The sequence below is a fragment of the Zalophus californianus genome, chromosome 8 (assembly GCF_009762305.2).
Source record: "Zalophus californianus isolate mZalCal1 chromosome 8, mZalCal1.pri.v2, whole genome shotgun sequence".
In the NCBI taxonomy this organism is placed as follows: domain Eukaryota; kingdom Metazoa; phylum Chordata; class Mammalia; order Carnivora; family Otariidae; genus Zalophus; species Zalophus californianus.
This window is the reverse complement of record NC_045602.1, coordinates 59,485,134-59,508,872: the sequence shown is the minus strand read 5'-3', so window position 1 is coordinate 59,508,872 and position 23,739 is coordinate 59,485,134. Positions and strand designations below refer to the sequence as shown.

The following is a 23,739-nucleotide window of genomic DNA, read 5'->3' as shown; positions in this document are numbered from 1 at the left end:
TCTTTAAGATTTTATTTATTTATTTGAGAGAGAGTGCACGAGCATGAGTGGGGGAGGGGCAGAGAGAGAGGGAGAAGCAGACTTCCTGCTGAGTGGGGCTCTATCCCAGGACCCTGAGCCAAAGGTAGATGCTTAACTGACTGAACCACCCAGGTGCCCCTGCCATTTTTTTTAAAGCGGGCTCCTTGCCCAGCGTGGAGCGCAAGGCAGGGCTTGAACTCACAACCCTGAGATCAAGACCTGAGCTGAGATCAAGAGTCAGATGCTCAACCAGCTGAGCCACCCAGGTGCCCCAATGCATATATTTTTAAAAAGAGAATCTATAGCATATACTTTGAGATCCATTTTGTCCAACTGCCCTTCAGAAAGGTTGAACCAGTGTACACTTCCACCAGTTATATATGAGAGTGCCTGTCTCTCTTTGGGGAAGTTTTACATCAAAATCATATAGTTTTTAGTGTAATCCTTTTCTACAAAATCAAATGTCCTTCCACCTATGGTCCAATTCCAATTTTTGTTTTATAAAAATGAGTTTGTGGGAGAAAATATTTGCAAACCACATATCCGCTAAAAGCCTTACATCTAATAAGTGTGTGTGTGTGTGTGTGTGTGTGTGTGTGTGTGTGTATTTAAACTCTCAAAACTCAACAGTAAAAAAAAAAATCCAATTATAAAGTGGGTAAAAGACATGAAAGGATTTCACAGAAGAGGATGTAGGGATGGCAAATAATGACATGAAAAGATGTTCAACATTGTCATCCATTTGATATCACTACACAGCTATCAGAATGACTAAAATGATCACTCAAAGTAATCATACTACTGGTCAGGATGTAGAGAAGTTGGATCTATCATATATTGCAGGTAGGAATTTAAAATGGTACAGCCACTCTGGAAAACAGTTTGGCATTTTCTTACAAAACTAAACATACAATTCAGCAATCACACTCTTGGATGTGTATCTCTGAAAAATGAAAACTTAGGTTCACGTCAAACCTGTATGAGGATGTTCATTGCAGCTTTATTCTGACTAGCAAAATACTGGAAACAGCCGAAATGCTCTTTTTGTGGGTGAATGATTGAACAAACTGTATGATATGCAATGTAATATTACTCAGCAATAGAAAGGAATAAACTATTGGTACATGAAAACAGCCTGAATGGACCTCAGGGGCATTAGGCTGGGTGAAAAAACTCAATCACAAAAGGCTAAATGTGGTAAGATTCTATTTATATTATGTTTTTGAAATAACAGATTCAAAAGAGGTTAGTGGTAACCAGATGACACACACAGAGGGGATGAGGGGGGGAGCACTAACACCAAGTGTTAGCACCAGGGAATTATTCTGCTGAATTTGATATAATGGTGGTTACACAGATCTATACATGACATTAAATTGTATAAAACTACACCCCCCACACACACATACACAAATGAATGCAGGTTGCAAAAATGGCAGCAAATGAGTAACATACACCTGTGATTGGTACATCAGCAGGAATGTACCAATGTCAGTTTCCTGGTTTGGGTGTTCTACTACAGCTAAAGAAGAGGACACCATGAAGGGTACATGGGACTCTTTATACTACAGTTGCTACTTCCTAGGAGTTTATAATTATTTCAAAATAAAAACTTTAAAAAATGAATTGTAATTATTACTATGGCTCTGACTTTTTTCCATTTATCAGCTATTTTAAAGGATATTAAAGAATTAGATTTGTCAGGCAGAGATAAGATAATGATGCTATTTTAAAAGCAATCTGACCCAAAAGGAGTATTAGCTTTTAATATAGCTATCTTGGAAAGCTTGACTACTTATGCATATGTTTTGGGCCATTGCAGATCAAATATTTTAGAAATCCTCTTTTGTAATTACCTGCAGAGATCACCAGCCATTGGCAAATATGAAACCTATTATTTTATAAGACATACTCTTAAACTATTAAATTTTCTTCCATCTCCCTTTACTTCATCGTAGTTCTACATGTTCCCCAGATAAAGATGAGCTTATCTGGCACATATAGGGCACCTGTAAGACAAAGGAAAAGAGGGTTGATCAGTTTATTCTTTCTTTTCAGTCTCTGGATATTTGTGCTTTTAACTTGTTAAAATTTTCCCATGTGATGGAGCATGTGAATTTTCTTTGTCCCAATGCCTTTCATTATCACCAAAGTTGGGATATTTGAAAGAACTTGAAGCAATATTTAGTTCTTTTAATTTTTTTAAAAGATTTTATTTATTTAATTTAGAGAGAGCATACATGTGGGAGGAGGGACAGGGTGGGAGGGTCAGAGAGGGAGGGAGAGGGGCAAGTAGACTCCAAGCTGAGTGCAGAGCCCTGTGCGTAGCTCAATCTCACAAAATCAAGAAGTTCTCCGCTCAACCAACTGAGCCACCCAGGCGCCCCACATTTGTTTATTTTAAAGCAGTTGAATAGCTAAAACAAGGAAACTTAATTGATTTGTTTTTTTAACTGAAGTTTTCTTGGCTCTTGGTCTTTGGGAATTAAATGCTTCTAAGATATAATTTGAGAATCTCCATGGTAGCTCACAGGATTGTATTTTCTTACTGATGCGGCCAGAAAGTGAGGAAATGGAACTTAAATGTGGGAAAGGAAAATCAAATATTATCACATATTTGTTCAAGGAGGTCCTGGTATTGAGACTCAAACTGACCGTGTGGATTTTGCAGATGTTACCTGAAGTCCTCATTTATTTCATGTTGAGGAACTGCCTTTGGTTCAGTGAAATCAGATTTTGAAACACTATATGACTATTCAATAGAAACAAAGTCACAATTACAAAAGGAATTCAAAAATTTTGATGAACATTACTCATGCTATAAGTTTCTTCAATTGCCCTTAGATTACAAACTCCAAATTAATAAATCTTCTCTAGCCAAGTTGCTCAGTTTTAAGAGAAGCTCAATGAACTGAAAACAATGCCAAATCTCTGATTATTTGAGACGAGTACATTAATCTTGTCATTATACTAAATTTTATGGCTCTCTGGCCTTTGTTTGGATCTATCTAGTTGTAGAAAAGGTATATCCTCTTTTAAAGAAACTACTGAAATTGAGACAGGGAAACTGAATGATTCCATAAAAACTCTGCTTTTTGCTTCTTTTTCCTGCTTCTATTCTTGCTAGGATCTGCACCCCCACCCCACCTTACACATGCATTGTAAATAGCCTTATAAGAGACAAGGAGTTAATGGTTCTCTAGGATAAATAAAATCTGAAGAATGACCAAGTGAGAATGATGAAGGAAGCCATCATATGCTAATTCCACACCGCCAGAAGCTAGACATATCAATGCCAAGACCCTGGCTCCAAGGAATGACACCTGGGCTCTCATCTTTGTCCTAACTGGTTCCTGGGTGCCTGAGACGACATGTCCACCAGACCACAGTCTCCAGTAAAAACCCTAGACCCCGAATGTAGGAGAAACTCCCTCCTTTCCTTTTTGAGTCTCCTGGATACTCACTCTGTCTGTTATCTGCTCTCTCTATATTTTCACTAAACTCTGCTTTCATCTCCTGCTGGCTCGCATTTGATTTTCATCCTTCATGAAGCCAAGGACCCTCTTGAATGGTCCTGCAGGACCCCGCAGTCCTTGGACCCAGCCTACCAGCATCAAAATGAAAGCAAAAGCCACCTTATTTAATGTTGATCTGGAGTCCAATTTGGGATCAAATATACTTGCAGTTTTAGGCTAGATCTCTAGACCTATACCTGTGTGCTTTGGAGTGATTATTCAGTTTTACAACCATATTTGTATTACAGGTCAAAGCTCTTTTCTTCCTACTCCTCTTCCTCCTACTTCTTTTCCTTCTTCTTCCCCTTGTTCTTCTCCTTTTTCTCCTCCAACTAAGCTCAGAGTGAAGAATAGCTTTCCTGGAATGAAAACGTAGGTGATAATCTAGATGAACTCCAGAGGTGACACATCAATGTCTGTGGTGTTATTCATTTGTGTAGGTGGGCCCAGATCCAAAACAGAATGCATGAATCTTTGAATGCACCGCTATATTTTGTGGCTGTTCTAGAAAATATATAGGTGTGGGTCTGGTGTCAGTTAAGTCCCTAAATTTTGCAGTAGGTTTGCAATTCATACATATGCATAAAAAATGGAGTTGGGGTTCAAATTCCTTCTTGTTTAGGATTTAGAGGGGTTCCAGTTTATTTCCATTTACCTAGCTGTCAATTGTAATTTCTGTGAAAAAGATTTTTGTACAATTGACCCTTTTCTCATATTCTTTGGTATATGTTCATTTTATTTTTATTATTTTTTATTGCAAAGTAACTCATTGAATACAAAATTATAGATCACATACACATATATAAATAATTTATAATGTAGAAAGTAAAAATCTCCAACCACTTAGAATATCACTCCACCTCTTTCCACACCCATCTTGAAGAAGCAAACACAGTCAAATCTTTGGTAACTTTCCAGACTTTTTTTGAGACTACTCAGGTATACACATTTTTTGTTTTCACAAAATGAAGTCCTACTTTACATATTATTATGTAATTTTTTCACTTAATAATTCATAATAATACAGACTTCTGATTTTTAAATGGTGGAGGGGTTCCCATTTTATAACTATTTCAGCATCCATTTAACCATTCTCCTGTTGTTGACATTGAGATCTCATAGTTTGAGCTATTACAAATAGTATTCCTTATACATATAACCTTACACACTTATGCAAGTATTTCTATAGAATGCAAACCTAAAACTGCGAGTTAAAAGTGTTTTTAATTTTGAGGGGTGCCTGGGTGGTGCAGTCGGTTAAGTGAGACTCTTGGTTTCGGCTCAGGTTGTGATCTCAGGATCATGAGATCAAGCCCTGCATTGGGCTCCTGCTCAGCAGGGACTCTGTTTAGGTCTCTCTCTGCTCCATCCCTCCAGCTCCCTCGCTCTCTTTCAAATAAATAAATAAATCTTTAATATATATATATTTTTTTATTTTGATAGTTATGGCACATTGTGATGACATTTATTATTTGACAATTATTTGTCACTCCAAATAGGCTGTCATGATTCACTGCGACACTTCACAAAGTATGAGTTTTCTTTCCTCTTATCCTAGGCAAACCTGAACTTCATCCATATGTTTAACTTTTTGTAATTTTATGGACAAAAATAGAATCTCATTTTTAATTTGCATTTTGCTAATTGCCAGCAAAGCTGAACATCTTTTCATATGTTTATTAGGTTTTATTAGCATTTTGGGTTTTTGTGGACTACTTGTTCATATTTTTTGCCCTTTTCTAATTGGTTATTGCCTTTTATTTATTTATAGGCGGTGTTCTTGTACTAGGAATAGGAATATTTTCTCTGTTACTTCTTTTACAGAAGGTTTATATTTTTATGCAATCATTGCTTTTTTGGGGGGGGTGGCTTCTGAGGTTTGTACCTTACTTAGGAAGATCTTTCCCAATATTATTAAATATTTTATTCTAGAACTTTTACAGTTTTGCCTTTTTTCATTTCACTATTTAATTCCTTTGGAATTTAGTTTTTTAAAAATGTGTGGTATGAAGAGAACTCTAATTTTTTCTCCTAAATGGGTATCCAGTCTACCTCAAACTATTGATTAGTCCATTCTTTCCACAATGGTTTGAAATGACGTATTTTTCACACACTAAATTTAAAAGTCATATGTATCTGTTTCTGAACATTATTTTATTGAATTGATCTATTTCTGTGACAATATTACACTATTTTAATCACTATAGCTTTATTGTAAGCTTTGTTAAAATATTCAGTTCCTTCTCATTTTTATTCTTATAATTTGCTTTGTAATCATTGATAATCTATTCAACCAAATAAACTTGGAATTACCTTGCCAATTTCCATTAAAGAATCCTTTTAGTTGGGGCGCCTGGGTGGCTCAGTCCTTAAGCATTTGCCTTCAGCTCAGGTCATGATCTCAGAGTCCTGGGATTGAGCCCCGCATCGAGCCCTGCATAGGGCTTCCTGCTCAGTAGGAGGCCTGCTTCTCCCTCTCCCACTCTCCCTGCTTGTGTTCCCTCTCTTGCTGTGTCTCTCTCTGTCAAATAAATAAAATCTTTTTTTAAAAAAAAGAATCCTTTTAGAGCTTTTAAATTTGAGGTGATCTTTACAACATCTCCTCTTCCCGTCTTGAATCATAGCATGTTTTTCTTTTTTCCTGGGTCTTCTAGAATACTTTCTAGAAAGTTTTATAGTTTTCTTCATCTCTTGTGTATTTTTGGATAAGTTTATTCTGCTGCACTTGGTAGTTTTGTTGGTAAAACAAATGGGGTCCTTTTTGATTCTAATTAGTTACTATTGGTATCTATGAAAGCTATTAGTAATTTGTATTTTGATCTTATACCTGTTTCCTTGCTAAAATCTGTTTAATAATTTTTTCTAAATCAATTATTTTGTATCTTTTTAGATACATAAACATGGCATTTTGTTTCATCTTTTCTAGTATTTCTCTCCTTATTACCTGTGTGTGTATGTGTGTGTGTGTGTATGCATCTATCTACCTACAGAGAAAGAGAATGAAACTAGTTTATGTGCCTTACTACAATGGTGAGGGTTTCCAAAACATTGTTGAACAATATTAATGATGACAAGAATTTTTGTCTTGTTTCTAATTCCAGTGACATTATATCTCTAGTGCTTTAAGATTTCATATAAAGTTTGCTATTGACTTCTTGATACTCTTTATCAAATTAAGTATTTCTATTCCTAGGTTACTAAAATTTTTGTGAAGTGGTAGTATTGCCTCTTCTATCAAAATGAGTAAATGACCTTCACTATATTAATGTTATGAATTAAAGTATTGTATTTTCTGATGTTGAACCATTCTTCCATTTCTAAATTCATGATATGTTGTGTTTTCCTATACTGGTACATTTAGTTTAGGTTCTAAGTACCTGTAGTCATGAATGAGATTAGACCAGAATGTTTCATTTCTTTTGTATAATTTTTGTCTGATATTGGTATAAACATTATATTAAACATATAGAAGGAATTTGACAGATTTTCATCTCTTTCTATACTCCAAAACAGCTTAAATGATATAGAAATTACCTGTACCTTGAACCTTTGAGAAAATTTACTCACAATGTCATCTGGGCCTGGAACTTCTGGGGGAGGAATATCTTTGACTAACTTAAAAATATTTTAAGGATATTGACCTATTTTTTACCTTTTCTTGTATATAATTTGGCAAGTTTATATTTTCCTAGAAATTCTTCCATTTCATCTAGTTTCTCAGTATATTGTTATGAAGTTGCATACACTATTCTAATATTTTTAATATTTCCTGTATCTGTGGTTATACTTCTATTTTATTATTTGTGTTACTATTGTGTTTTTTCTTTTTTTCTTTATTAGAGTTGCTAGAGATTTGTTCATTAAGTTGTTCTTTTTAAAGAAACAATTTGGGAGTTAAAGCTTTTATTTCCATCAAATTTCTGTTTTGATCTTTATTCTATTTTTGTTGTTTTTGTTCTTTTCCAGTTTCTTATGTTGAATGCTCTGTTCATTTGTTTTCAGTCTTTTTCTTATCAAAAGATGCATCTAAAAAGACTATAAAACTCCTCTGAGTAACATTTTGACTATATCCCACAGGTTTTTTTCCCTTCTTATCTACTTTATTAAGGTATAATTTACATACCATAAAACTCACTATTTGAATTGCAGAATTCTGTAATTTCTAGCAAATTTATAGAGCTGTGCAATCATCATCACAATCTAATTTTAGAATATTTCCATTACCCTAAAAAAGAAAGCTTCTGCCCTTTTGCAGTCATTCCTTAGTCCCCACCCCTAGCCCTAGCCACGTGGTCATTTTTTTAAAACACAAATGCCCAAGTCCCACTGCAGATTATGAGTCAGAAATCTGGGGATGTGGTCCTCACATGTGTATATTCCAAAAGATCCTCAGGTAATTCGACTTTGACCCATGTTTGAGAACCACCTTGATATGAGAAGAAAGCCTTTAAACTGCTTCTTGAGAAAGTAATCAAGGAGAGTTGCAAAGTTAAATAATTCATTGGAACACAGTTTAAGGAATCAGAAATTCTTTAAATTACCTTGGTAACACAGGGATCTTGAGTCCAGGGATTGAATCGATTCATTTTTATATTTCTCACAATGCCAAGTATAGTGATTTATATAAAGACGATGCTTCAAATATATGTTTTAAATGTAGAACAGACTTTATTTATGTAGATGTCAAATCTACAAAGATTATTCCCTAAAAGATATTTTTGACCCAACTTTAAAAACTTATTTAGAAAACTCTTTGTTTTTCATATACAATTTCAAAGTTTATTAAAGTATAACTTATAATAAAACATAAAAAGTACTGTGCTTCCCAAACAAACATATTTCCTCTTATAAAAAATGAGTTAATCACAATTAATATTATATAGCAAATCCTGCATAATAATTAACCACATGTTGTTAATTGCTATAAAAATGCATTGGATTTAATGAGCTTGAAACAGCATTCTCTGTATATCATAAAATGAACCATTATTCTTTGGATGATCATTCTTCAGAAGGAACTACTTTCTTTAACAATCTTTTAACATATTTATTAGTACTTCAATAATATTGAATTTGTCATTAGGAATGCAATAATACTGAAGTAGTTCTCTAACAATTTAATTTAATATTCCATTTCAATTAACATTGGAACTCTCTGGAATTTTCAAATTAGGGATTGATTTGTGATTATGCCATATGTGGATACAGTTTATTGTGATAAAAAACAAATACATAAAACTTACTGTCTTTAAGTGTATAGTAGTGTTAAGTATATACACATTGTTATGTAACAGATCTCTAAAACTTATTCATTTTGAAAAATGGAAACTCTAAGCGCATTGAACAACAACTCCTCTTTGCCCACTTCCCCAAGCCCCTGGCAACCACCATTCTGCTGTTTCTTAAGAGTTTGACTATTTTAGATACCTCATGTAAGTGGAATCATGCAGAATTTGTCTTTTAGTGACTGGCTTATTTCACTTAGCATAACATCCTTAAAGTTCATCCATGTTGTAGCATATGGCAGGATTTCCTTTTTTTAAAAGGCTAAATAATATTCCATTGTGTGTATATACCATATTTTCTTTACCCATCCATCTGTCAATGGACATTTAGGTTACTTGTACCTCTTGGCTACTGTGAATAATGCAGCAGTGAACATGGGTCTGCAAATAATCACTTCGAGTCCCTATTTTCAATTCTGTTGTATATACACTGAAGTGGAATTGCTGGGTCATATGGTAATTCTATTTTTAATTTTTGGAGGGAAATTCCATACTGTTTTCTATAACAACTGCATCATTTTACATTCCCACCAACAGTGCCCAAGTGTTCTAATTTCTCCACATCTTCCCCAACAGTTATTTTCAGGTTTTTTGATAGTGGCCATTGTAATGGGTGTGAGGTAATATCTCACTGTGGTTTTTATTTGCATTTCCCTGATAATTAGTGAAATTATCTTTTTATATGCATGTCGGCCATTTGTGTATATTCTTCAGAGAAATGTCTACTGAAGTCCTCTGTCGATTTCTAAATTGTGTTGGTTTGTTGTTGTTGAGTTGTAGAAGTCCTCTATATCATCTGGATATTAACCCCTTATCAGATATGTGGTTTGCAAATATTTTCTCCCATTCTGTAGGTTGTCTTTTCACTCTGTTGATTGTTTCTTTTGCTGCACAGAAGTTTTTAAGTTTCATGTAGTTCTATTTGTCTATTTTTGCTTTTTTTCCTGTGCTTTTCATTTATGTCCATGAAATCATTGCCAAATCAAATGTCATGAAGCTTTCCTCCTGTATTTTCTTTTAGGGGTTTTATAGTTTCAGGTCTTATGTTGAGGTCTTTAATCCATTTTGAGTTAATTTTTATATATGATGTAAGGTAAGCATCCAGCTTCATTATTTTGCCTGTGGCTGTCCAGTTTTCCCAGCACAATTTGAAGAGAGTATCCTTTCCCCATTGTGTAGCCATGGCACCATCATCAAAGATTATTTGACCATATACATGAGGGCTTATTTCTGGGTTTTCTATTCTGTTCCACTGGCTTACCTCTGTTTTTATGCCAGTACCATACTGTTTTGATTACTGCAGCTTTGCAATATGTTTTAAAATCAGAACGTTTGAGGCCTCCAGCTTTGTTTTTTTTTTCTTAAGATTGTTTTGACTATTTGGGGTCCCCTGAGATTACATATGAATTTTAGCATGTATTTTTCTACTTCTGCAAAAAATATTGTTGGGACTTTGACAGAGATTACATTGACTCTGTAGATTGCTTTATGTAATTTGGACATTTTAGTAATATTAAGTCTTCCAGTCCACAAACAGGGAATGTCTTTCCATTTATTTTTTCTTCAATTTCTTTCAGCAATATTTTGCAGTTTTCAGTGTACAAGTCTTTCACCTCTTCTGGTGAAGTTTACCCCTAAGTATTTTATTCATTTTGATGCTATTATAAATGAGATTGTTTTCTTAATTTCCTTTTCAGACTATTCATTGTTCATGTGTTGAAATGCAACCAATTTTTGTATGTAGATTTTGTATCCTGAAACTTTGCTGAATTCAGTTATTAGTTCCAGCAGGTTTTTGTGTGTAATCTTTAGGTTTTCTAAAGATTGTGTCATCTGAAAATGGAGATAATGTTACTTCTTCCTTTCCTATTTGGATCCTCATATTTCTTTTTCTTCCTGATTGCTCTGACTAGCATTTCCAGTACTATGCTGAATAGAAGTGGTAAGAGGGAGCATCTTTCCCTTGTTCTTAATGTTAAAGGGAAAGCTTTTAGTTTTTCACCATTCAACTCTAAAATTGTATTGTTTTAATGCCTAATTAGAGGAAAGGATATTAGCACACATTCCCTGAGATTGAGGACTAGTCACAATTTTAATCAAGATCACAAGAGAAAAATATGGCAGTAATTGGTATACTAGGCAAAAGCTCAAACTCAATAACATGTTCTACTCCTGACAGTGAGTCACTAATTTGCATGTTTCCTTAAGCAAGCTTTTTTCTCCACCAAGTAGTATCCACTTTCCCATCTATAAAATGGGATAATATTGTTAAATTCATTTTACCTCCCTAAGGTCTTATGAGACTATACTATACTAAAATTTATATATACATTGCTTGGTGCTAATTGGTGATAAGAATAACTTCAGTAAAATGTGAGATTGCAGCATAATCTTTTTATGGGAAAAGATTATTGAGATCCTCATTTTTATTCTGAAAAGAAAATGAAACTCCATAAAGATGGTAATTTTTGGATTTGCATTTATACTGATCTTTAAAAATCGTAGTAGTAACTACTACCTATAAATAAATAACTTTATATTTAAGTACAATGCTTTGAATAAGTGAGCGTATAAGAAAGTCTGTTGAATGCCTGCTAAGTAAAAAGATAATTTTTAATTGTGTATTTTATTACATTTTCCTTACATCTTGTATTAGTTTTCTATTTCTCATAATCTAAATCAGGTATGAGTGAGACTCAGGGTATAATCCATCCTAGGGCACAATTTCCCTCCATCTGTGGACCTGTGAAACTAGAAAACAAGTTATCTGTTCTTAAAATACACTGGTAGGACAAGCTTAGGATAACACTTAACATATTCCAGTTCAAAAAGGGAGAAAATGGAAGGAGGTTAAAAAAGAATAAGTTACTGGTTCCAAGCAATTTCAAAATCCAGCTGGGGAAACTCCATTAAGTTTCAAGGTCTGGAATAATCCTCTCTGGTGCATGGGATGAGTCATTCTTTCTTTTTCATGAAAGAAATACGTGTTTGCAGCTGTGTGATTTTATCAGCCTGTTTCCTGCTTGTAGAATAGTGAGAATCTCACATCCTCCTTTCTTTTCATGCTCTCTCTGTCTCTTTTGGTCCAAGCTGACAGTGTTTCTGCTGATATAAAATTCTCAAGAACTTTGTGGGTCTCCCATGTATGCCACAGGGATTACTCTATTAGATAATAGGCTCATCCACAGATCTTTTCTAGGTAATTCCATCTCTATTTTTGGATTTTGCTGTGATGTCTGAGGGACAGTCTAAGGCTTCCTAGAAGCTCTTTGGTTTGCTTGAGGGGATCTGTGAGTTACATCCTAATCTCTTCAAAGAAACTTTTGTGTGACTGAATACTCTGACCTTTGATTTTTCTGAGGTATCAGCAAAAGTTTGTCCAGCCATACCCTCAGTTTTTTCTCTAGAGTACACCTCCCTGACAGCGAATCTCTTAATTTTAGTGTCTTTTCTAATCTGGATAGGCGGAGAATTTCCCAAATCATCAACTCCTGGATACTATTTGCTTAACAGTCGCTTACTCAATCTATCTCCTTCCTCTCCCGTTTTACTGTAACCAACAAGAGGAAACCAATTTGCACCTTCAACATTTGCTTGGAAATCTCAGCTAAATGTCCAATTTCATCATTTATAAATTCTGCTTTCCATATAACTGTGGGGTACAATTTCTCAAAGCACATATTTCTACTAAAATTTGATTCAATGCAATCTAGACTTTTTTCTGTCTTGCTTCCCAACATTCTTCCAGCTTCTGTCTACTGCCCGAATCCAAAGCCTCTTCCACACAGTTGGGTGGTGTCACAACAGTCCCTCAATTCCAGGTACTGAATCTGTATTCGTTTCCTATTGTTACCATAATAAATCACCACAAACGCATTGGTTTAACACAGCACAAATTTACTATTTTGCCGTTCTGTAGGTAGAAGTCTTGACACTGGTCTCACTGAGTTAAATATGTAGGGCTGCATTCCTTTCTGGAGGCTCTAGGGGAGAGAATGTGTTTTGTGCTCACTCATATTGTTGCAGAATTCCGTTCCTTGTGTTTGTAGGACTAAGGTCCCCATTTGTTTTTTGGCTGTGCTTTAAAGGTTGTTCCTAGTTTCTAGAGGCCACGGCACTTCTTGACTAATGGTTATCTTGCTCTTTCGTCAAAGTTCTCAACAGCAGCCTCTCATATCACATCTCTGACTTTCATAGCTTTTGATATGTGAAGCTGTCGTCATTCATTTCCAAAGGTTCTATTATTTCATCATGTTTCTTTCTTGTTAATCCAAGGGTTCACTGAGAAGCCTATTTTAAAATTTCCAAATGGTTGGACTCAGGGCTATGGTGTGTTTGGTGTGTGTATTGCAGTATGGTCAGAGAATGTAACGTCTGTGGTTTCAACTTCAGAAATGTTATGGGAACTGTTTTTGTGGCCTAAAATGTGACCACTTTTTTTAATAGTTCCATAGGCATTTGGAAAAAATATATTTATTTTCTGTTTATTTGGTATAAAGTCCTATATATCTATAAGGTTTAATTTGTAACTGTGTTAATCAATTCTCTATATCCTCATTTGTTTTCGTTGACTTGATCTGCAAGTTTTTTAGAGAGATGTACTCAAGTGTGCACTTTATTTAGCTTTAAATTTAACTATTCACATGTTAGTAAATGAAAAGACTATATTTATTCATTAGAATTTCAAATACATGCCTTTTTTTCTTAATACATTGCATATCATTTTTGATATAATGAATTGTGGGCATTTTATTTTAGATTGTGAATTATTCTATAATTTTCTGAGAGTGAAAAAGCACCAAACCTAAATATAACCAAAGTTCCTGAAGAGAAATGTAACCAATTAAAACTGGAGAAATTTGTTTACATAGCATCACAAAAACATTCCAGCAGGTGTTTGCTACTTCCTGTCCTTGCATTTATTTATTTATTTATTTATTATTTATTTAAAAGATTTTATTTATTTATTTGACATAGAGAGAGTGAGAGAGAGAGAGAGCATAAGCAGGGGGAGTGGCAGGCAGAGGGAGAAGCAGGCTCTCCGCTGAGCAAGGAGCCCGATGCGGGATTCCATCCTAGGACCCTGGGATCATGACCTGAGCTGAAGGCAGCCGCTTAACTGACTGAGCCACCCAGGCACCCTGTCCTTGCATTTAATGTACGGACTCCATGGGTACCCAACCCCTCGGTTGATTCTTTTTTATTTCTCATCAGTTGTCCTGAACATAGTGTGTTTGTTGCTTTCCAGGGTCTACAGGCTAGAAAGACTAAAGCAATTCAAGAAACTGAAGCGTTCTGAGAGCCATGTGGGGTTCTATAACCAATTTAGCCCTCAAATCCCAAGGGAGGAAAATTGGGAGTCTCGGTAGCTTCTGTGAGTCAGGTCTCTGCTTGCAGCTTGCAGAATACTTTCTATTGATTTGCATTTTGTAAAATTAGAGTTTAGACAGTTCAGTACTGACCTGATGAATTAATTTTGTGATTAATTTTATTTTTTGATGTTTTTATTTTAAATCTTTTAGCTTAGTGTAGTGACCACCACCATAAAGAACTATGGCATATATAATTTTCTTATTATAAATTAACATCCCAAGTGCTGCCTTCAAAGAAATTGGGGGGAAAAAATGTAAACCATGTAATCCCTATCTTAAATGTAGAGCACTCTACATTTCTATGTGAAGACCTAATAAGAGTACACTCAGAAAGAATTGTTCCCTTTTTCTTCCATTTTTTTTTTTTATGTTCAAGGTTTATGGGTTTCCATTGTAAAACTGCTTTTTCATAATTTTATCTTAAGGACCTTAAGTGTCCTGTAGTTAAATATGCTTAGTTTAGAGAGTTAAGAAAATGTAAAACCTATTTTAAGAACCACACTTTACTAACTTACTTTTTAGGAAAGCAAATTCAACAGGGTTCTATGTGATAATGGGCCAGTGAAGATTTCCTGTCTTGTCATTTTGTGGGCTGAACCTCTTGGTTTTTTGTGCCGTACTAAACTAGTTACTCTGCTGAACTTTGAATTAACAAAATAAAAACCATCAGCAACATAAAAGGAAAGCTGCTGCAATATCCTCTTATCAGAAAAAAGAGACAAGGCATAAAATCTTCAGCTTTAGGAACAAATAGTAAATCATTTATGCAAGAGAGATTTGGGAGTGGAAATGTGGCATCCAGACAAATAAATAAAATACTGACAGTGCAGTATTAAGATGAATTCAGCTAACCAAAGAGTGAAAATAGCCTGGTTTTAGCTTTAGGCTGGTGGAAGAGCAAAAATTTCTTAGGCTGTGTATGCTGACCGGCAGATGGAATTTTCACGTCAATTCACATTTCACAGGCTTTCCCAAGAAACATATTGTCAAGTTTTAGGTGCACCAAGATCATAGAGATACCTATGTCTTCACAGGAATATATATAAAAGATTGCAGTCAAAGTTCAGTGTGAAGGGTGAGATTTATCTGTCCATGTCCTTTCTTGCCAGCTGCTCATTGGTACCCAAACTCTGAAATGTTTATCCCTGCCTCCACTAGAGCCGTGGAGATTCCACAAGAGCTCAAGTCTAAACCTTCAACTTTCCCTGACAGATACGCCCAGCAGGTCCCCCAGACCTTGACAGCTCAAAGTTATCTTTCTCTCCTGCTTTTGAATTTTTGTACCAATTAGTACCCTTTCATTTGCCAAGTAACCATGTGCTGATTTGTGACTTTGCCCCTTACTGGTTTTCCCCCCAACAATTACTTCTTTCCTGTTGTTGAACTTTCAACATTTATATTTAATCATTTAGAGTAGTTTGTAAGTCCCTTGATATCAGGGTCCATGTATTATTCTTGTTTGAAAAAGAAGGGAAGGAAGGGAATGGAGAAAGTGGTCATACCTCTACCTGCGTTGGGACTCTCAGCTACTGCAAATCCATGAAGTCAGAGAAATATACCCGAAAACATACCCGTTTTGTATGAGTGTGTACAAAACTCAGCCAGGCCATATAGGATAGCATGGTTGTTATTATTATGATTGCTATTACTTTGGAGATAATTGACAGTAGTTTGGCAGTCACATCCTGTCACATATACCTTACTGGGGAGGTGGAGGGAGGCCGGATAAAAAAGGATAAGATAAAGGAAGGTCAGTAAGGTGCAGTGGAGGGGCTCAGTGTGGAGCCCTGCAGCAGATCCAGGAGATGGGATGCTGGGACAGAGAATAGCTGGTCCAGTGAACAAATAGAAAAGGGATCTGGGCAAATATCAAAGTTTAAAATGGGGACCAGATCTGCTCCCTGCACAGTGATGTATGCCTGGACCAACTTAGGTTAAAGAACTAGAGACAAAACAGATATATGTGAGCCACAAAAGCAAATGAATTTGCTTTAAACAAGCTGTGTCTCCATATCTACAGAGCTTTTATGCTTTAGTTGAGAATAAAATCTGTTCCAGAACATTTGGGTCTCTTAGTTCAGGTACCATTCAGGCTACTAGGAAAAGTCCCTTTTGTTCCTCCTATTCTTTCTGCACTTCCTGGCTTCCTTGCACTTCCTCCGGGCGGGGGGTGGGGGGGCCTGGACTCGTCCTATCTACTTCCTACCAACCCCACCTTCCACATCGTAGTTTCTTTTATTCCCCTGCTCGGCCTTATCTAAATGCTCCTTCCTGTCCCCTCTGCATTCAGGCTGCCGATTTGAATGCCCTACTGCAGAGAACTGCGTTCTCAGGCCTGAGTTTCACTGTGAGGCTCCCAGTTTCTGGTTGTCTTAGCACGTGTTTGCAAATATCAGTGCCTCGAGTGGCAATAAAACCCTATTCACAGAAGAAGATGCTATGTCAGACTCCTTCCCTGACTTCTATTATTCCAATCCTTTGGGCAATTCTAAAGAGCTTTATCTGTTCCTCCCACTTTCCTTAGCATTAGCCGTGTGCCCATTTCTCCTGGCTATTTATTTAAGTAGAGTGTACCTGTTTGGTCTGTTTGAACAGGAATTAGGCAGTCCTGTTGATAGTAGCTCACAGGGTTACTTGGGGTCTGTACAGACTTGCTATTTCTCAGATTATTTATACAATTTATTTGTCTACATTCTCTTACCTCTGTATCTCTAAAATCCATCTTAATGCAATACAGCCCTTAGTGCCAAACCAATTTTTTCTAATACATGTTTTCCCTAAAGCCCCAATACCTTCATTCCTTTGTTCTGATTTATTGCTGCTGCCTAAACACAGCTACGAGGCAGAAAAATAATAATAATAAAAATTTTAAAACCCTAGTAACAAGCACATCAGGATTAACATACTAGGTCTATGTTAAACCACCCAACAATGAACTGACTCATCTTTAATTTATTAGCTTGATTCTGATATAAATTCTGAATGAAAAGTAAAAGGTTGTGTAGATTAATAATATTAAAGTTGCAAAACAAACCCCTGAAAAATAGGAAGTGTTAAGCAAAGGGAGCTGTGCCATCTTTAATTCATCTGCTCTGTTCCTAGGCAATTCCACGCATGCAGGACAGGCTCACGCTGCGGTTTTTTTTGTTGTTGTTGTTGTTGTTTTAAGATTTTATTTATTTATTTATTTATTTGGCAGACAGAGAGAGATAGGGAGAGAGGGAACACAAGCAGGGGGAGTGGGAGAGGGAGAAGCAGGCTTCCCGCGCAGCAGGGAGCCCGCTGTGGGGCTCGATCCCAGGACCCTGGGATCATGACCTGAGCCGAAGGGAGACGCTTAACAACTGAGCCACCCAGGTGCCCCATGGCTATGTTTTTTAAAAGACTCTGCAGTACCCAGACCAGCAGTGCAAGGCATAAACAGCACAGCTTACGACTCTAAAACATAGGGCCTCATTCAATGGGTTGTGTGACCTTGACATGAAAAATATTTCATGGGGCGCCTGGGTGGCTCAGTCGTTAAGCGTCGCCTTCGGCTCAGGTCATGATCCCAAGGTCCTGGGAACGAGCCCCGCATTGGGCTCCCTGCTCCATGGGAAGGCTGCTTCTCCCTCTCCCACTCCCCCTGCTTGTGTTCTCTCTCTCGCTGTGTCTCTCTCTGTCAAATAAATAAATAAAATCTTTAAAAAAAAAAAAAAAGAAGAATATTTCATTATGACCTTTCGTTAAGTATCACTTGCCTTTGCAAGTTCTACAGATAGAGCTATCATTCCAGAGGTAAAAATTGCAGGTCAAGTACTAGATAAACCCCCAAGTGGCCTGAAGAACCTGCAGCCAGGGATTAAGGCACTGTGGATGTGAAGGATCTAAATCAAGAATCTCAGAATGAAAAGAGCATCTGTGTCAAGTGACTTAAGCTTTCTCAACACTATTCATATTCAGTAAAATCATGTTTAATTAATCTAATGGGGAAGGCCTGCCTGAATTTGCGAGATGAGCACGAGGCCAATAACTTCTAGATAATAGAGGTGATTTCTTGGTTTCCAGTGTACATGGTTACTTCGGTTGAAGGTCTCCCTACTACCAAATTGTGGTTCTGTCCCTCCTGCTGGAACTGACAAGAAAGAGTGAAATTGGCATGTTACTTCTACAAACACTAAAACATTTTTATAAACAACTTAGTTAATAATTAGCTTAAACTTTCTCCCTTTAATATTTACATCAGCAGGCCTCAACAGGACACACTGATGTGTTGCAAGCAGCCTAATACCGATCATAGAAGAAGTATGAAAGATTGCAAATGACTAACTTTTAATAATAAGCCAGAGATGATGTAAGGTTATCATGGTAATATCATGGTCATACATTTGCATCTCAAAATGCTTTCTTGAGAGAAAAGCAAGGGTGGGGCTACAGAGAGTGAGCACGAGTGGGAGGGGCAGCCAGGAACTCCACGTGGAACTGCAGCCAGGAACAGCACGTGGGGCTGTGTTGCTCATGCCAACAGCATTCTTATGTGTCACAGAAAAAAACAGAGAACTCTTGCTTTCCAGCATCAATTTCTTAACAAATCCTTTTATCATTCAAAGGGGTAACTAAACCTTGCTCACTTAACCTTTCTGCTTATAGCTGATGACTAGAATTAATTAGATTTTACTTACTGTGTAAACCTACATAGAGCAAAGAATGTGGACCTTGGAGATTTACCCACCATTCCTGTACTATTGATTATTGTCATGAAATGAGGTATGGTAGGAAGGAGGAATATAATCTGGAGAAACAGTGGAGTCCCAGTTAAGCCTCAAAGGGTGGCACCACCTAGGTGAGGTCACCTCAGGCTAGTCTTGGTCTTACAGGTTGAGAAACTCAGTTTTGCTGGGCTCTGTAATTCATCAGACCGAGACAACTGATTTGGGCTGTCCAAACTGTCAAGATGGTCACATAATGTTATTCACTTACAGATGTTATTCACTTACATTGGGGAATATTCCCTTCCAGTTACCAAAGTTACTTCCTTCCTGATCTCATAATACCCTGAGAATTGAATTTGTGATTGTAAGGTTGGCTAGTAAGCATGGAATCAGAGAGAAAAGTGAAGGATGATTTGGGCAATATTCTCCAGTCATGATGAGGTCTGAAGAATTATCCTTGACCCACAATGGAGAATATCTTTCTAGTGCCCGGCCTCAGGGAGTTACCAGAGGAGGCCCACCCTCCTCTGAAGGGTTCCTTTCTCTGTGCTCTAAGCTTCCTGAGTCTCTTCCACTCAGACAATTGGTTCAGTTTCAGTGTATTTCTGCCACCATTAGGGTTCTGTGATTATACATAATAGAAATTTCCTTTGGCTAACTTTGAGCACAAAAGTGGAATTTATTGGAAGGAACTGATAACTCTTAAAAAACTGAATGAAACACTGACATCCTAGGCCTTTAAAAGGATCCAGGGAGTTGCCCCCAGGGTGCTTACTTCCTAGTAGAAGGAAACAGACACTTAAGTAAAAAGAATGGTCAATTACCCCTGGCAGGGAGTTAGGGATAAGTTTTAACGTGAGGCAAGACTTCATAGGGGTGGAGATATTTGAGTTTAAAGGATGAATAGTAAATGTTTGCCTGGTTATCAAAAGAAGAAGAAAAAAAAAGACAAGACACTCAAGGCACAGAGACATAAAGTTGTAAAAGAGTATACAATATTTGAGGAAGTGAGTGTCATTCCACATACCTTCAGGATGCACTGGGAGTTGGTAGTTACCTTACTTGGTACTTACTTACCTTACCTGGTAAGGTAGAGGTTAGTGAGAAAAACTGGAGAGGAGACAGAAGACTGACCAAGAAGACTCATGTTGCAATAAATTCATCATAGAAGACTGGTATCAAATTGAAAAATAAGGTGTTTTTTTTTTTTAAAGATTTATTTATTTATTTGAAAGAGAGAGAGAGTGAGCACGAGTGGGAGGGGCAGATGGAGAGGGAAAGAGAATCTCCAGCAGAATCCGTGCTGAGCTCACAACCATGAGATCATGACCTGAGCTGAAACCACGAGTCTGATGCTGAACCAATTGTGCCACCCAGGTGCGCCCCTAAAATAAGTTTTATGTGTAAAACTCCTACATACCAGAAATTAAAAAAAAAAAAAAATACTCCTGGGGATTGTTTTTCAAAGCTCAACAGTTTTCTTCCTTCTTCTCTTGGGCACCACTGATACCCTTCTCACCAATAGTTCACCACCAACTGCCCCCTCCACAGACACACACACATACACACACACACAAACAAACAGTATTTCATGACTATTGGAGTTCTTTTTAAAAGCTTAGAATCAGGCCATGCTTACAATGTAATTTCACCAAGACTGACTAGACGTCATCTTTTTGAGAACAATTCTCTAAAAATCCTGCCCTGACAATAGAAGACTGCTAACAGTAAATTGAGCAATTTCTAGGAGGTCATTTCCCTAGGTAATAAAATATGTTGAACCTGCTTTTCTAATTCATACTTGGCCTTCAGATAGGTTCAAACTAGTTGCTCCAGCTGGAGCTCTATTTCATAGAACCCAAACTGAGTCTCAGACCATGCTGGACTCTTTTTCCACCATCTTTGTGGACAGGTTAATGCAACACATGCCACATCCAGACATAGATAAACCTTGGGAAGGAATAATTGTGAAAGATTTTTTCCATTTTGGGCACAAGAATTTTGGCCATAATATGCAACTACTGTGCCTTCAGTTCCGGTACTAAATAACTAAAACCCAGAAGGGCACTTTAATTTTGGAATTTAGGAAGGCAACCATTGGATTTGTTGTGAATAACTGAATCTTCATTCTGAAATGAGAATTTTAACATTTAAGTGTTTTGTCGTAGATAATGAATATTTTGCACTTAACACATCATTTATTATGGATTCTGCTATTTCCCTTTCCCCCCAGTAATGGGGAAGTAGGGGAAACTCCTAATTAGTGTGGCCCAATAACTATTTTGTTTCTTCTAGGCTCTGGAAATCCTCTTGTCTCAGCTTCCTGGGCTGGGAATCCATTTCTCTTTGCAGGACCCTTATTTCTAGTGTCAGATTTATAGGCTTTGCTTACGTATTCCTCAAAGTGCGGTTTTTACTAGTTGTTTTCTGTAGAAGGTTTGCTTTCTTTCAAGATGCTCTGCAGAATGCTGGCTGCCTACTTTACTGATTAGCCAGAATGGCTACAGGTTGCTGCAGTTTTCTGTCTGTCTCTCTAACCTGAGTGTTCTGGGGCCACGGTGTGTCTGTTCTTGTCACTTTCTGTGATATGGAAAATGGTAAGGGGGAGGATTTGGCTATGGTTTAACACCATTTGTATCCTTACCTCCTCTAACCCATACCTCTCTCCGCAAGTAATAGCAACTTATAGCACTTTCCAAATAGGATGTAACATTAATATCTCTGCCAGTAAAGAAGGTCCAAAAATAAAACCAAACTTACTATTCTCAACTTTGCACAAGATCACAATTAAAATCTCTAAGAAGAAGGGATTTTTAAGAAGACCTTAAGATCGAATACAAGGTACAGCCCAGGGACTACAGTCGATGGTACTGTAATAGTGCGGTACGGTGACAGATGGTAGCTACACTAGTGGTGAGCACAGCATAAGGTACAAAGTTGTTAAATCACTGTGTTGTACACTGAAACTAATATAACATTATGTATCAACTCTACTAAAAAAAAGGATGCTAAGATTATTTGTAAATTTCCATTCTCCATATCATCTCAGATCCTTATTACCAGAGTGCCTATTAGCTATGGCAGATGGCATTTTCCAAAGATGGCTGCAACAATATGTCCTATCCGACATGTTCTTCTACAGTGTGACATTGCTACTTTCCCATCAGGAGGTCACTATTTCTCTAACCCCCTTGAATCTGGGAAGGCCCCATGATTGCTTTGACAATACAATACAGTGGCAGTCTTGTTGTCCAGCTCTGGGCCTTGCCATTAATTGGCCTGGCAGTTTCAAATCTTGCCTCCTAGAAGCCAGCTCCTGTGTAAGAAGTGTGACTACCCTGAAACCACCGTAGGAGAACCCGAACCACACGGAAAGACCCTGAGGGTGAGAGGCTACGTGGAGACAGAAAGAAGCCAAGGAGCACTGAAGCTCTGGACATAAGAGCTAGGGAGTCATCTTAGACGTCCATCCCAGCAGAGCCTTCGGAGGACTGCATGACTGTAACAGCATGAGAGTCCCCAAGCAAGAACTTCCCAGCTGAGCCTCATCAACCCACAAAACTATGAACCCACATGAAATTTTGTTTTGAGCCACTAAGTTCTGAAGTGGTTTGTTAAGCAGCAATAGGGAGCTGGAACACAACCTATGGTGGCCAAAGCGGGGGCTAAGGGCAATGCTTCTTTCCAAACGTTGAATGGAGTAGCTCTCTATTTATCTATTTTACATCTTGGGGTTCTTCATAAGAAATTATTTAGAAAAGAGTGGCTCTAACTCTTTAAAAAGTCTGACATCACTGCCATGGGTAATTAAAAATTGGCTAAGTACATATGGACCACCCTTGAGGACCATAAAAAAAAATCAAATCTTCCCTGATCTCAAAGGTATCTTTCTTTAGACACAGATATACTTAGGCCACTCCAGATGGATATGTCTTTATATCTGATTTCTAAAGCCCTCGATAAAGGGTTCCGATTTGAGTTTCTAGCAGTCTTCACCATTGGGAAATTCTTTTTCATCAGAGACTCATAGACTATGGACTATGCCCTACTCCTGCCGTTGCCCTTTTTTGAGTTCAGGAAAAGGACGTGGCATCTCTCTTGGTGATCTGGACCATGGCTCTTAGGAGAGAGCAAAAATCACTTTCCTTGATGCCATTATCCTGTGTTAGGTACAAGATGATAAGAAAATGCATCTTAATAAGGGCATCCATTTTGAATAGAAATGGTTTCTTCATAAAACTCGCACATCTTATGGCCCTGAGCTTTGCCTAAAGCATTTGAAGTGCCCTTGCCAATCAAAACCATTTTTCCTTCAACACTGAACAGAGTTATATGTAGAAAGATTTCCTGAAAGACCTTCAGCATGCTCAGCTAAGAGCAGTGCTTTTAGTCTTGTTGCACTAGTGTGCTGGTTTCCTTTTATCGTTCGGACCATCTGTGATGTAGTCTATTTTGTTAACTCAGAAAACCTCAATTTCTGTAAGACTTTAAGATGAGGCATTAACATATTTTTATGGATTGTGCTACCATTATGGTTTGGGAGACTTCTCATTTCTGTTATTAAAAAGAAAAACCCTGCCATCTAAGCTTCTCATAAGAAACTATTTTTACATTTATAATCTTTAAAGATGCTTATGAAAAGAAGTGCTTTGAACTCTTTCGGTAAGATTTAGCTCAGTCTAAAGCTTAACAACAATGTAGTTTGAGTGAGGGTGTCTGGTCCTACCTGTCAGAGATGCTGCAGAAAGATACATAAATCACAGCCAGAATCTCATCTGAAACCAGTTTAAAAATTCATGCAGCTAAGAGTCATTCCTGTGTGATGTGGTTTCTTAATACTATAGTATACCCTGAA

The 23,739-nt window shown here is 37.1% G+C and overlaps 1 long non-coding RNA gene across 1 annotated transcript in view; it reads right to left on the bottom strand.

Moving 5' to 3' along the window:
- Positions 1-23,739, bottom strand: part of LOC113938247 — a 50,070-nt gene that overhangs the window by 11,385 nt on the left and 14,946 nt on the right. The window contains exon 2 of the long non-coding RNA XR_003524864.1: positions 1,878-2,030. This is a non-coding gene — a long non-coding RNA (uncharacterized LOC113938247). The remainder of the gene's footprint in view (positions 1-1,877; positions 2,031-23,739) is intronic.